Source organism: Chenopodium album, chromosome 12, assembly GCF_948465745.1.
Source record: "Chenopodium album chromosome 12, dcCheAlbu1.1, whole genome shotgun sequence".
Taxonomy (NCBI): Eukaryota; Viridiplantae; Streptophyta; class Magnoliopsida; order Caryophyllales; family Amaranthaceae; genus Chenopodium; species Chenopodium album.
The window spans coordinates 29,330,264-29,343,507 of record NC_137845.1 but is presented as its reverse complement, the minus strand read 5'-3'; positions in this window follow the sequence as shown (position 1 = coordinate 29,343,507).

Sequence of the window (13,244 nt, the reverse complement as noted above, 5' to 3'; positions counted from 1 at the left end):
TCAACGGGTTGGATTATTCTTAGTTGTTCAAATAGCCAAGATTCTCAAAGTCTTTCTCAAACAACAATTCCATTACTATATTATAATGGAAAACTCATAATTCACATCAATAATTAAAAAAAAAAACCTTAAAAGCACCACTGCACAATGCAGCAGCACCACAACATAGTGCAGCAGCAGCACCACGGCTGAGTGCACCAGCACAACCTTGATTGAGTGTAGCATAACTAATGTTATGGGGCGGATTAAATTTCTTTGCTAGCCCGAGTTCATATATATGCAAAATTGAATTGCAGATTGTTATAATTGTATTTAGGTCTAAAAGTCCACCACACTATCACATTTGATTTCAAAAATCCTTATCCCTTACCTAGTTCTAAGTCCCAACTCTTTATGACTCTAAGCTTGGTAAATGACAATTTTGGAAAACGAATGAGGTATAAGAGTAGAACAAGTCTGTTTTGGGTAATTTTACCCATGCCACATGGGCCAATCATGTCCTGACACGTGTCATACTCTGGTTGGTCCGAATTAGACCAATCTCCATTTGACACGTGTCCTTCCTAGAACTCGAGAGAAAAAAAGGCGGCCTTCAAGGGCCCGAATCCCGAGAAAGCCGTAATATGGTGCAGCTCATCAGAATTAGGTCAGACTGACCTAATCAGGGGTACGTTTCCCAATAACCCTATAAATAGGGAGATTCCCCCATTTTCGGGGCATCTACAATTTATTACAGCATACCCTACATTCTCTTACATCAAAGAAACACCTGATCTCGGAATCCTAGAAGATCTCATTTCATTTTCCGCACCTTCTCCTACTCATATTCAAGTACTAACTTGACCGTCGGAGGCGGAGCTCCCATCACCCAGAGTCTCCGTTGTTTTGCAGGTACAGGCCGCGTGCAACCAGTCTTCGAGGCGTAACTCTCCGAGGGACAAAAACACCCAAAACATTTGGCGCCGTCTGTGGGGAAAAAGAAAAAGTAAGAATTCAAACCGTATGTCTCACTATATGAATTCAATAAAGACTGTTACATCATCTTTACAGAGGTGAAGGACCGGCTGACCATTGAGAAGCCGAATCCTATGAAGAGTTCCGTTCAGTCGCGGAACAAGAATAAATTCTGACACTTCCATCAGGAAGTGGGCCATGACACCAACGACTGCTATAGTCTCAAGCGGACGTTGGACCGTCTGGCTGACAAGGGCTTGCTGAAGTCCTATGTCTTGAAGTCCGAAGAAGCTTCTACGACGAATTCGGGGCAGCCGTAAAAAACTGTCCAGCCTACTAGTAGCTCGGATACCGACAAGGATCTGGTCTACACTATAGCAGACGGATTCGCATGCGGTGGCCTGACCATTCGGGGCACCAAGGATCATTTGAAGAGAATGATCCATTTAGTTGATGATGGACAGGCGTCTTCCAACGGGACATTCCCAGATGTCCTCATCACTGAGAAGGATCGGTGCAAAGTTCGCCGACCGCATGACGACCTAATCGTCATTGAATGTAAGGTCGCCAACCAGCTGGTTGGCCGGATCCTAATACACACGAGTAGCTCCTCTATAATTACAAGCGGGACAATCTGCGCGACGTCTCCCATCCATTAGTTGGCTTTGGCGGAGGGGTCGTGCACCCACTCGGACAAATTGATATATCCATCCGGCTGGGAGAGAAGGGAAAAGGGCGGCACTTGGTCGTCCGGTTCCTGGTGGTTAAAGAGCTGACCGCCTACAATATTATTCTTGGCCGACCCACCCTGAACGAGTGCAAGGCAGTCATCATCCCAGCTCTCATGCTTCTCAAGTATGAAAAGGATGATGGCTCTGTTGGCTCCCTTAACGGGAATTAGAATATGGCAAGGGAGTGTTATCTCTCAGACATCAAGCCGACTACTACTGCAGCCAGTCAGCCGAAGGAGCCAATAGACCTTGACGACGTCAAGGACCCTGATTCGCCCCTTCCAGTCGCAAAGAAAAGAAAAACTGAACAGCTGGTGGAGGTGAAGAAAGAGAAGAAATAGCAATCACTGACCGGGGAACGATCAGATGATCTCCGTCCCCAGCCGGCTATTGAGCATGTTGATATTCCTTTGGACGACAACCGTCCAGAGCGAACTGTTAAGGTGGGGACAGTTGCCTTTGAAAGGCTTGGTGTAGACTTGCACCATCTGCTCAAAGAATTCAAAGACATTTTTTCCTTTAAAGTGGAAGAAATGTCAGGCATCAGCCCGAATCTCGTTGTCCACAAACTCGTCGTGGATCCAAAAAAGAAGCTCATTCGGCAAAAGAAAAGAAATCATGGCGAGGAAAGAAGTCAGGCGGCAGCTGCCAAGGTCAAAAAGCTGTTAGATGCCGGGTTCATTCGGCCATGTAACTTCCTTGATTGGGTTGCGAATGTGGTGCTTGTAAAGAAGCCGAATGGTACTTGGCGCATGTGTGTTGACTACACTGACTTGAACAAGGCATGTCCAAAGGACAGTTACCCGCTTCCAAAGATTGACAGCCTTGTCGACTCTACAGCCGGGCATGCCTTGATGAGTTTTATGGATGCCTACTCCGGCATCCATCAGATACCCCTGTGGAAAAAAGATCAAGAGAAGACGGCCTTCGTCACTGATCAGGGGTTATTCTGCTATACGGTAATGCCGTTTGACTTGAAGAATGCGTCGGCTAATTTCCAATGGATGATTAATACAGTCTTCATTAATCAGATTGGGAGGAATGTAGAGGCGTACATTTATGACATGATAGTATAATCCAAGCTACAGGCGGATCACCTTGATGATCTCCGAGAAACCTTCACCACACTTAGGCGGCATAAGGTCATGTTAAATCCCAAAAAATGTGTTTTTGGTGTTGAGTCTGGGAAGTTTCTCAGATTACTGATTGATCAAAGGGGGATAGAGTCTAACCCTGAAAAATATACAGGCGGTGATTGACATGAAGTCACCCCGCTCTGTCAAGGAAGCTCAAAGGCTTACCGGTTGTCTGGCTGCACTTGGGATATTTCTCAACCGGTCAGGTGACAAGTGCCTTTACTTCTTCAAGGCAATCAGGAAGAACACTAGATTTGAATGGGGAGATGATGCTGAGGCGGCCTTTCAGAAGCTAAAAAAACATTTACACTCTTTGCCGAGGCTTGTTATCCCTCTGCCAAAGGAGACGCTTTACATGTACCTAGCTATCTCAAATCATTCCCTCAGTGCCGTTCTCCTTGCTGAGAGAGACGATATTCAGCTCCCGGTTTATTTCATTAGCCATGTACTCAGAAATGCTGAACTCCGGTACCCCATGGTTGAAAATTTTGGCCTTGCTCTTTACATGGCTATTAAGAAGTTGAAACCATACTTCTTGGCACATCCGGTGGTGATCTACACAGATCAACCCCTCAAGCGGCAAATGACAACTCTAGACTCATCCGGTAGAATGCTCAAATGGGCTATTGAAATGCAAAGTCTTGAAATCACTTACGAACCAAGGAAGGCAATGAAGGGTCAGGCATTTTCCGACTTCGTTGTCGAAATGACAAGGCCGGTTGCTCCGGACAATCTTGATCAGGTTTGGAAGGTGCATGTAGACAGGAGCTCTACTATGAACGGTTGTGGTGCAGGTATTATCTGTCAATCTCCGAAAAGAGATAAATATGAATATGCACTGCGGTTCAAGTTCCAAGCCTTAAATAATGAGGCAGAATATGAAGCCCTGCTAGCCGGTATCCGCATGTGTAAGGCGGCAGGGGCAACAAAAATTGACGCCTGCTCTAATTCTCAATTGGTCGTTAGCCAATACCATGGTGAGTATGAAGCCACCCATCCGGCTATGATCAAATATTTGCAGGCGGTCAAGGCTGAAGCTGGGACACTTGAACAATTTCATCTAAGTTAAGTGCCCCGGTCTGAAAACAACTAGGCGGATGCTCTGTCAAAATTGGGATCCTCCGCCTCCTGTGATACGCCTCGGTCAGTCTTTTGGGAAGTGATGGAAAAACGAAGCATATCTGATGATGAACCCATTGGAGTGTTGGACCGAAGTTCTACTTGGATGGATGGCATCCGGGCATATCTGACAGACGGCACGCTCCCTGATTCACCCTAGGATGCGGCCGTGCTGAAGAAACGTGCTGCAAACTTTGAGATAAGAGAAGGAGAGCTCTTCAAGGCGGGGTTTCTGAAGCCTCTATTGAAGTGTGTTACCCTAGAAAAGGGGAGAGAAGTTCTCGAAGAATTGCATGCGGGATACTGCGCCTCTCATGCAGGCGGCAGGTCCTTAGACGTCAGGGCCAAGTGGCACTATTTCTGGCCCACTCTTAAGTCAGATGCCATGGAGTTTGTTAAAAAATGTGATAAGTGTCAGAGATTTGGCAAGCTAATCCATCCCCCGTTCTACTGATTTGACGGCAATCCACAGCCCAATCCCGTTTGCTAAATAGGGCATGGACATTCTAGGTCTTTATACGCCTGCACCAGGCGGAAAGCGCTACAGTCTCGTGGTTGTGGATTATTTTACCAAGTGGGTGGAAGTAGAGGCGGTCAAAGGCATCAAGACAAAGGATGTCATCTCCTTCATATGGAAGAACATTATCACCCGATTTGGGGTACCCATGTCTATGGTGTTTGATAATAGACCCCAATTCGAGACGCCTCAGCTTAAAACTTGGTCAGGAGATCAAGGGATCTCACATTATTTTATATCAGTCGGCCGACCCCAAGCAAACGGCCAAGTTGAAGCCTTCAACAAACTCATCTTAGACGACATCAAAAAGAAAATTGAATGAGCCGGTGGTTTATTGGCTGAAGAGTTAATTCATGTCCTATAGGCCATCCGGACAACAGAAAGGGGGCAACCGGTGAAACCCCATTTCTCATGGTTTATGGTGCTGAATCCGTCTTGCTCATCGAGCATTATGAGCCGACTCTACGAGTCATACTATACGATGAAGAGGCAACTGGGAGGTCATGCGGCTTGCATTGGACTCACTCCCGGAGCACAGGGGTAATGCCGCCTTGCGTCATGAGATTTACCGCCTGAGAATGACTCGTGCCTATAATAAGAGAGTGCACAAACGGCCCTTGAAAGTTGGGGACTTTGTGTTACCAAAAATGGAGGCAACCGATAGGGCCAATGAACGAGGGAAGCTAACTCTTAATTGGGAAGGCCCCTAACGGATCTATGAGAAAGTGAGAAACGGCACCTACCGGCTGGAAACCCCAGACGGCAGGCGGCTGCCTAGAACTTGGAATGTAGACAATTTGAAAAAGTACTACTTCTGAGACTTATAAATTTTTGTAAATAAAAAGCCCATTAATGAAAAGTTGCTTTTTGTTTCCAATTGCTTTATATATACATCCGCAACAATCTACTACCGACTGTGGAAATCATAGATGGTCTATTGAATAAATAATCTAGGATAAATACCTAGCGGCTAACCTGAAACTGAGGCCAATGGCCGGATGCAAATTTATTTTATAAATTCGTCTGCTCCAATATGAGTATGGCGTCCGGCGACGCCCCTCCGGGTGTTATCGTCGCAGAGGGCATTCTATCGTTTGCTCTACCAGCATATGCAGACGGCAAAGATTAAACGACCTAATTGGTTAACTCATAGTTGTCTGACCAAAATAGTCTAAAATAATGATTAAGCTTAAAACCGGATGTCAAGTTACATCAACCGGTTAATTACTGAAGTTCTCTGTTAGACTATTCAACGAAGTTATACAGGTCACCCCAATGGGACAGACGAATCAGGTGCAATGGATTGTAGGCACCCCTGACGACCTTTAAGCCGTCTGAGGACCATCAAGCAAGCGAACAATATGTTCCCTATTCCATTAACTGCCAGGCGGAAATTTCCCGTCTGGCTCACAAAGAAATGATGTGAATGCAACAAAAGGGGAAAATAAGGCTTTGATCCAGCCTACTCCCCGGTTGGGTAAAACGGCTAATAAATGATTATGTGGACGGTTGTGTATTTGGTTTGGGGCAATCACTACTGTGATTGATTGACTTAGGAACATTCCATACTCTTTAAAGTATCGAACATTCCAAAGCCAATCAATCAAAGTACTGAAACCAATCACACAGCCGCCAGGTGCAAGAGTAGCCGGTACACTATTTGAATTGTTGAATTGCTGCATACTCTAAAAAGTTAGGATAAAATTCAAAAATCAAAATCAAATTTGCAGAATTAAAGTGCAGAAATTGAAACAAAATCATCAAATTCAGCAAGCCGACTCAGTCGGCAAACTTCATTCAAGCTGATAAAAACCGGATAGTAGTGTTAACGGGATAACATCCGGGATAGAAAATTAAAATTGTCACCCGACACCTTAGTCGGTAAAAATATACAAATACTCGGCACACAGGCAGGAAAAGCTAAAAATTTGGCATATTGCCGCAGGAAATTCAAGGCTGGGTCGCCTGGTCCTCCCCTTTGGGATTCTCCCCGTCAGATTGGAGTTCAATGGCTTCTCCTTCTTCGGGGAGCTCCTTGGCAAGCTCCTCAAGTTCTCTATTTGCCCAGGCCTCGAAGGACTCGGGCTCCAACTCTCCTTTCTCTCTTAAATACACCACATTTTCAGCATTGAAAAGCCAGAGCCCACATACCATAGTCCTTGTTGGGGTAAAGAGCATTCCAGGCGATTTTCATCCGGGAGTCGGAGTCCGCTTCATTTTCAGCAATCAGGCGGTCTTGCTCCGCCTCGATTGTTGCCTTGATATTCAATAGACTCGCTCCGCATCCTTCTTCAGCTTCTCAACCTCCGCCTTGAGATTTACATTCTCCCGGGAGGCACCCTGCAAGTCCTTGAGGTCTTCCTCTGCCTTCTTGAGGTTGGTTTCAGCCGTGTTGGCCTTCTCCTTGGCCTCATCCAAGGCTTTTTGAAGACCCCTGATCTGATCCGCCTGTTGCATCAATTCGGCTTTAGTTTCAAGTTCATTAATTGTACATTGATATTCAGCAACATCTTGAGAATCCCTACCTGATCTAATGGCTCTCTTTACCTCCTTCCTCTTCTGGGCAAATGGTCGTTTGAGTCCATCAACCCTGAGCATGGCCTGCAGACATAAACGGTGTTAATCATGCGGGATATATTGTACTTAGTTCCAGAAAAAGGGAATTAGGTATACCTCAGAAAAGAGTGGAGTGATCTGTTCAACATTGAACGCCTTAATGCCCGGGATGGCATCCTTCTCCTTCTTAGGGACGACCGCCAGCATGAACCGGGCATGCGCCTGGACGTCCGGCCATCAGGGGGATTGATCTGCACCATATGTGAAAAGGGGTGAGTGAGCTATATAGGCGGCACCAGCTTGATGCTAACTATCGGACGAAGAAGTCTGTTGAGAGTGAGATTTCACTCGCAACGGCCATCCCAGCTCAGGCGGAGATTCGAAGGGATTGTATTTACCTTCAGGAGCTTGTGGGATTGCACCACCCACAGGCGCAGAGAGGCCGGATGGGACCATATCAAAGCCCACTCCAAACCTCCGATGGTAACATTTCTCCCCCCGATGCGGAGGCGGTTCCTCTCATAAGAGCCTTCCGGGCCCATCTTACCTGAAGCAGCTTTGGCGGACTTCGCAGGCTTAGTTGGGGTGGAGGCGGTCTCATCCCGTTCCCATTTGAATAGGTTCTTAGTAAAGGACCTAGGTGCCTCTCCACCCTGCAATTAAAGAAGTATTAAATATACAACCGGCGATGCCTGTTGGAAAAACAGTGCAAGGAGCTAGACGGTTCTTTACCTCAGCCTTCAGCTTGGCGGCCTTAGCCTCCGCCAGGTCTCTCCAGATTTGTGCAGAGGACCGCTTGGGAGTCTTCTCGTCAGCTACCATGTTCAAAGCTTCTTCTGCAAAAATAATGAACACATGATTAGTGCAAAATCATAATTGGCTAACAATAGTACAAGCGGAATTAAACCGGATGTATATCAAACATACGCTTTGGAATCATCGTGCTAAGCCCAAAGGCGGATAAGAACGCCTCATCTCTAAACCATGCGCACATGGGAATCTAATTATTAGGGACCTTTATTACGTCCCCGGTTGAGAGTGTCTCCGGATGGAGCTCAAAAAATTTGGTTTCCATGATAGCGTTATAGTCATCCCTTGGTATCCGGGGAAGGGCACATTTGCGACCTAGTAGGTCGGGCTTTTTATTATACCGGCGCAGCTCCTAGTTCTCTCAATGGGTTGGGGCAGACAACAGGTAGAAACGGGTCTTCCAACCGTCATATTTGGACACCTTGTCCAATGTCATTTGATACTGAGGGAGGGTGGTCAAGGTGTACTACGCCCTCCAACCGCCTGGGTTACGGCTGAGATAGTGCATGTGTGCAAAAGCCTTCCAGCTGGGATTCAAATTTTGCATCTCACAGGCGGCAACATATCCTAGAATGTTAGCCCATGAATTTGGGGAAAGCTGCCAGACGCCCAGGCCATAACCCCTAAGTATGGCTCTCACAGCATGGTGAAGCGGGAACCGGAGGCCTGCCAGGAATGCCGCCTCATAGCATCCAAAGTAGGCATTAGCATTCTCCTGGTCATCTTTCCAAGAGATGGTGCCTAGCTCAGGCGGCACCTGGACAGTATATCCATTCCCCAGAGGCCGCTTCTTTACAAAGCTTTCAATGCCCTGTAGCATTGCCCACCTGTCTTTGGCGGAGATATGGATCTGAAAGGGGTCATCCTTTGCTTCCCATTTTTTCCTGTCTTCGGCCTCACTATCCTCAAGCAAGGAAAGAGGGGCATCACTATCATCCTCAGGGCTAGACCCTGAGGCGGAGCTTTCACTGTCTCCCTCGTCGCCGGCTGACCCCGACACAGACTCTTCCCCGTCTCTATCTTCGGGGACAGTTTCATCAAGGTCCATTTGGGAGACGGCTTCCTCTCCGTCTCTACCCTCATCGTATAAGATTGTGTCACTTGGGGTTCTAGGAATCCCAGACGGGTAATATTCCCCTGAGCCTTCATTGCTCTCTAACCCCTCAACCGGGGTTACCTCATTAGACGGCACTTCCAAAGTACCGTTTCTTCGACGCCATCTGGTGGTTTCCCAATGACCCTATAAATAGGATTAGGTCAGAGTGACCTAATCAGGGGTACGTTTCCCAATGACCCTATAAATAGGGAGATTCCCCCATTTTCGGGGCATCTACAATTTATTACAGCATACCCTACATTCTCTTACATCAGAGAAACACCTGATCTCGGAATCCGAGAAGATCTCATTTCATTTTCCGCACCTTCTCCTACTCATATTCAAGTACTAACTTGACCGTCGGAGGCGGAGCTCCCATCACCCGGAGTCTCCGTTGTTTTGCAGGTACAGGCCGCGTGCAACCAGTCTTCGAGGCGTAACTCTCCGAGGGACAAAAACACCCAAAATAAAGTCCACTAAGTTAATACCTCCCTATTCTGTGTACCTCTGTTTATTCTTAAATAATGGCAAGGACTCCCTCCTTTCCTGAAAGTTCGACTCACTTTGCATTTGCAAATCTTCAATACACATCTTTGACCATTAATAACTTCGACGATTTACAAGTAAAATTTTTAAAAAGTTGATATTTGAAAATTTGATTATAAGGGGAATCTAATAAGATCAAAATTGTTAAATTATTTTGATTATATAAATCATAAAATGTAGTCAAAGTTATTTTATTCTGACCAAATGAATAGTAAATGAGTCGAACTTTAAGGAACAAAGGTAGTATATATATTGGATATTTTAATTAAACAAAATTATATTTCCAAATTATATTTATTAAAAGGACGAAAATCCTATAATTAGCTAATGATTTTGGATTTTCTAAGTGTAGAAATTTGATTTTTCTTAGTTTATTTTTAGGGAAAACGTTAGCAGGATTTTATTCCAAATCAAGATCCACAAGAGTCAAAAGACTTTGCGAAATGTTACCAATATAAATGAGTTCATCACTACTACAGGTATCCCATCGTGCCATGAGATGGGCTACCGTATTAGCTGCTCTACGTATATGAGAAATACTAAAAACATGAAAAGACTTGGCAAGACTTTGCAAACTGTTACCAATACAAATGAGTTCATCACTACTACAGGTATCCCATCGTGCCATGAGATGGGCTACTGTATTACCTGCTCTATGTATATGAGAAATACTAAAAACATGAAAAGACTTGGCAAGACGATCTATATCATCATAGATCGGCCAAATAGGAGAAATCCCTTTTTTGCCTGCCCGACATTGTTCACAACCTTCTCTACATCACTTTCAATCCACACTCATGAGTGACCAAGCCTTACAGCCACTTGACACCCTCGATCAGAAAAGAATCAATAAAAAAAGAAAGAATCAGAATTGATCGATGTTGTTTACTAGTTGGCATGCTGAATCGCATACATAATGGGGCGAATAAAAAACTACTCGAATAAAAGGCAGAATTAAATATAATGAAAATTAAAATTGTTTTGTCTCCCGGGCTTTTTCCGGCCATGAATGAAACAATTTAGGTGAGTTATCGAAATGAACTGCAACAGCTTCTGCATATTCCACCTCCAAATTAGCAAGAAACCTCTTGACAGCAACCTATAATATGCAACTAGCAGCGTCCCCAATAACCACCCCCAATCCAACAGCATTCCCTAAGCTAACGTGAGCATCAACATTTAGTTTAAGTACATCAGATGTGGGGCAAACCCACCTGGTAACAGCAGCAGCATGAGTAGCAGTAGGTGTTTTGAACACCTTCTTATCATAGTTCATATACTCACAAACCATGCGAAGGAACCCATCAGCAATAAAATCGACCTCCATAGATGTGTCAGCATACACCCTCTTATTCCTGCAGAACCAGACCACCTGCGCAAATTGATAGTATCTTCCTAAGCTTCACCTTGTTAGCCTACTCATTTATCCAGAGCGGCCATTTTGAGAAAGGAGCATGTCTGGGGGAATCATGAATAATAGCAGCAAGGTCGTACTTTCCCCATACATGTATAATCTCTCTACACCCAAATAGTGCATGAGAAATAGTCTCAGTAGCAACACCACACCCACCACACATCCCATCATGTGCAATATGCCTTCTGTAAAGTTTAGCCTTTACAACCATGCTGCCCTTACACACATTCCACACAAAGTGACGTAATTTAGGAGGACCATCAATTCCTCAAGCAACACGCCACACCATCTAATCAGGGGAGTTAGCACCATTATTCGTTGTATTAATCGTGCTCAATTTTCTTAGTTAATTAAGTTTAGGTTGATATTTTCTAATTTATTGTTTTCTACAAAATATATTATTTACACAATCATTTTTAATCCTTAAAATCTAGCAAAATATTTCCTAAACACTAGCAAAGAGGTTTAAAAATATGATCATGAATAGGCTCAATATTTTCGGCCAGCGTATATTAATTTTGGGTTAATTATTTGTTAATTTTGTATTTTAATTATCTTCCTTAAATTCTTTATTTCCTTAATTCCTTTTTCCCATCTCACAAAGATTTGATCATGGAATTTATTTGCTTTAAATCTTCCTTGATTATTCTCCTAGCAAGCTTTTCATGATCAAGCTACTTAGCTTAATTCTTTATTTCTCAATCACCATAAACTAAACCTTCCTTAATTTTAAACTCTGTTTTCCAAGCAATGCCTTAAACCAAAATTACCATAATTCTTCTTACAAAATCTTCCCTTAATTCTTTCATTCATGAGCTTATAAATACCCCCTCATACCTCTCATATTCTTCACACCAAAACCCAAGCAATTCTCTTCTTCTTGCTTACTCTTCTCTTCCCTCAACCTTTTCCTACTTTTCTTCTCCTCTTTTCTAAAAGAAAGCCCGTATACCTTTGGAGCCAATTGTCGAGCACTTCTGGTCAATTTTGGGGTTTTTATATTTCACAGAAGATTGTTGTTCCTCTCAAAAAAATCCTTGAGGTTAGGCTTAAGAATCACCCAATTCGAAGTTATATATTGAAGGAGTTATAGCCTCTACATCTGTTTGGTACATGTCACAAATTAAGTCATAAACAAGTTATTATTACTACTTACAATATCCTTGGTCTCCAAGGCATAAGACCCTTGGTCTGAAAGGCGTGAAGACCCTTGGCCTCCAAGGTTATTATACTTGCTCTCCAAGGTCAAGGGCTCAAGGCTTACATTTGTAGTATAAATATCCATCATATTCCTCTTGTTTTGAGGATAAGACACACAACTATTAGCTCATAAGTGAGTTTAGCTCTCTTTGAGAATTAGATCCAATATAATCTAGAGAGTCATATCATACTCTTGTACCCTTCGGGTTTGTACTCTCATACCCCTTTTCATATATTGGATAATTAGTACTCGTTGTTGTGGGTTGTTTACCTCATTTGAGGATTTTTCCCACGTTAAATTTGTGTGTCTCTTATTACTCTTCTTGTCCATCTTTTATCTATTTATTTCTCTCTATCATTTTGTGCTTCCGCTTGCGCTCCTAATCCCAACACATATGCCTATTCTTTTTAACGCAAATTCAATTCTCTTTAATCATATTCCTTTATTTTCTTCATGGTTAGCTTTCTAAATTATAAATACCTATTTCAAAGTTATAATTTTATATTAAAGGATTATTTTAAAAGAGTTTTATAGTCCATGCATATTAGATTTGGGTTTATGTCTAAAAATGGTGTAATAACCTTATAGTTATGTTAATTGCAAGTTTTATTCGTGATTGGACTTTGAAAGTGCAAAGTGTTGATTGATACTCGGAATCAAGGTATGTTTAGGTGGCTAGATACCTTTGAAAGTGATTGGTTTGAATAGCATGTTTTATATGATTTTGTTGGTCATTGCATTAAATTGATTTGAATTATGATTTATGAAATAAAGTATGTTTGGAGAAATTATTTTTAATATTTGTTTTAATAAATGTATTTTTGAAGGATTGATTTTAATATAACATGTTTTGAATGGTTTGAATTACTTATCATGTATATATAAAGGGATTGATTTGAAAAGCTTGTTGAATTAAATAAAGGTTTTTCAAGGAAAAGTCATTGATTTTGAAAAGTTATTAAATATGAGATTTAATTCTCAAGTATTTATTAAACAGTTGATTTTGAAAGCATGTTGAATTGAATAAAAAAGAGTTTTGAGTTAACCTATTATAATTGTTGATTTTATTTAAAGAGGAATTTCATGAGAATAATTATTATTAAAGCTTTACAAGCATGATTATTATATTAATCCCACTGTGCGGATTTGGTTGATAAGACTATG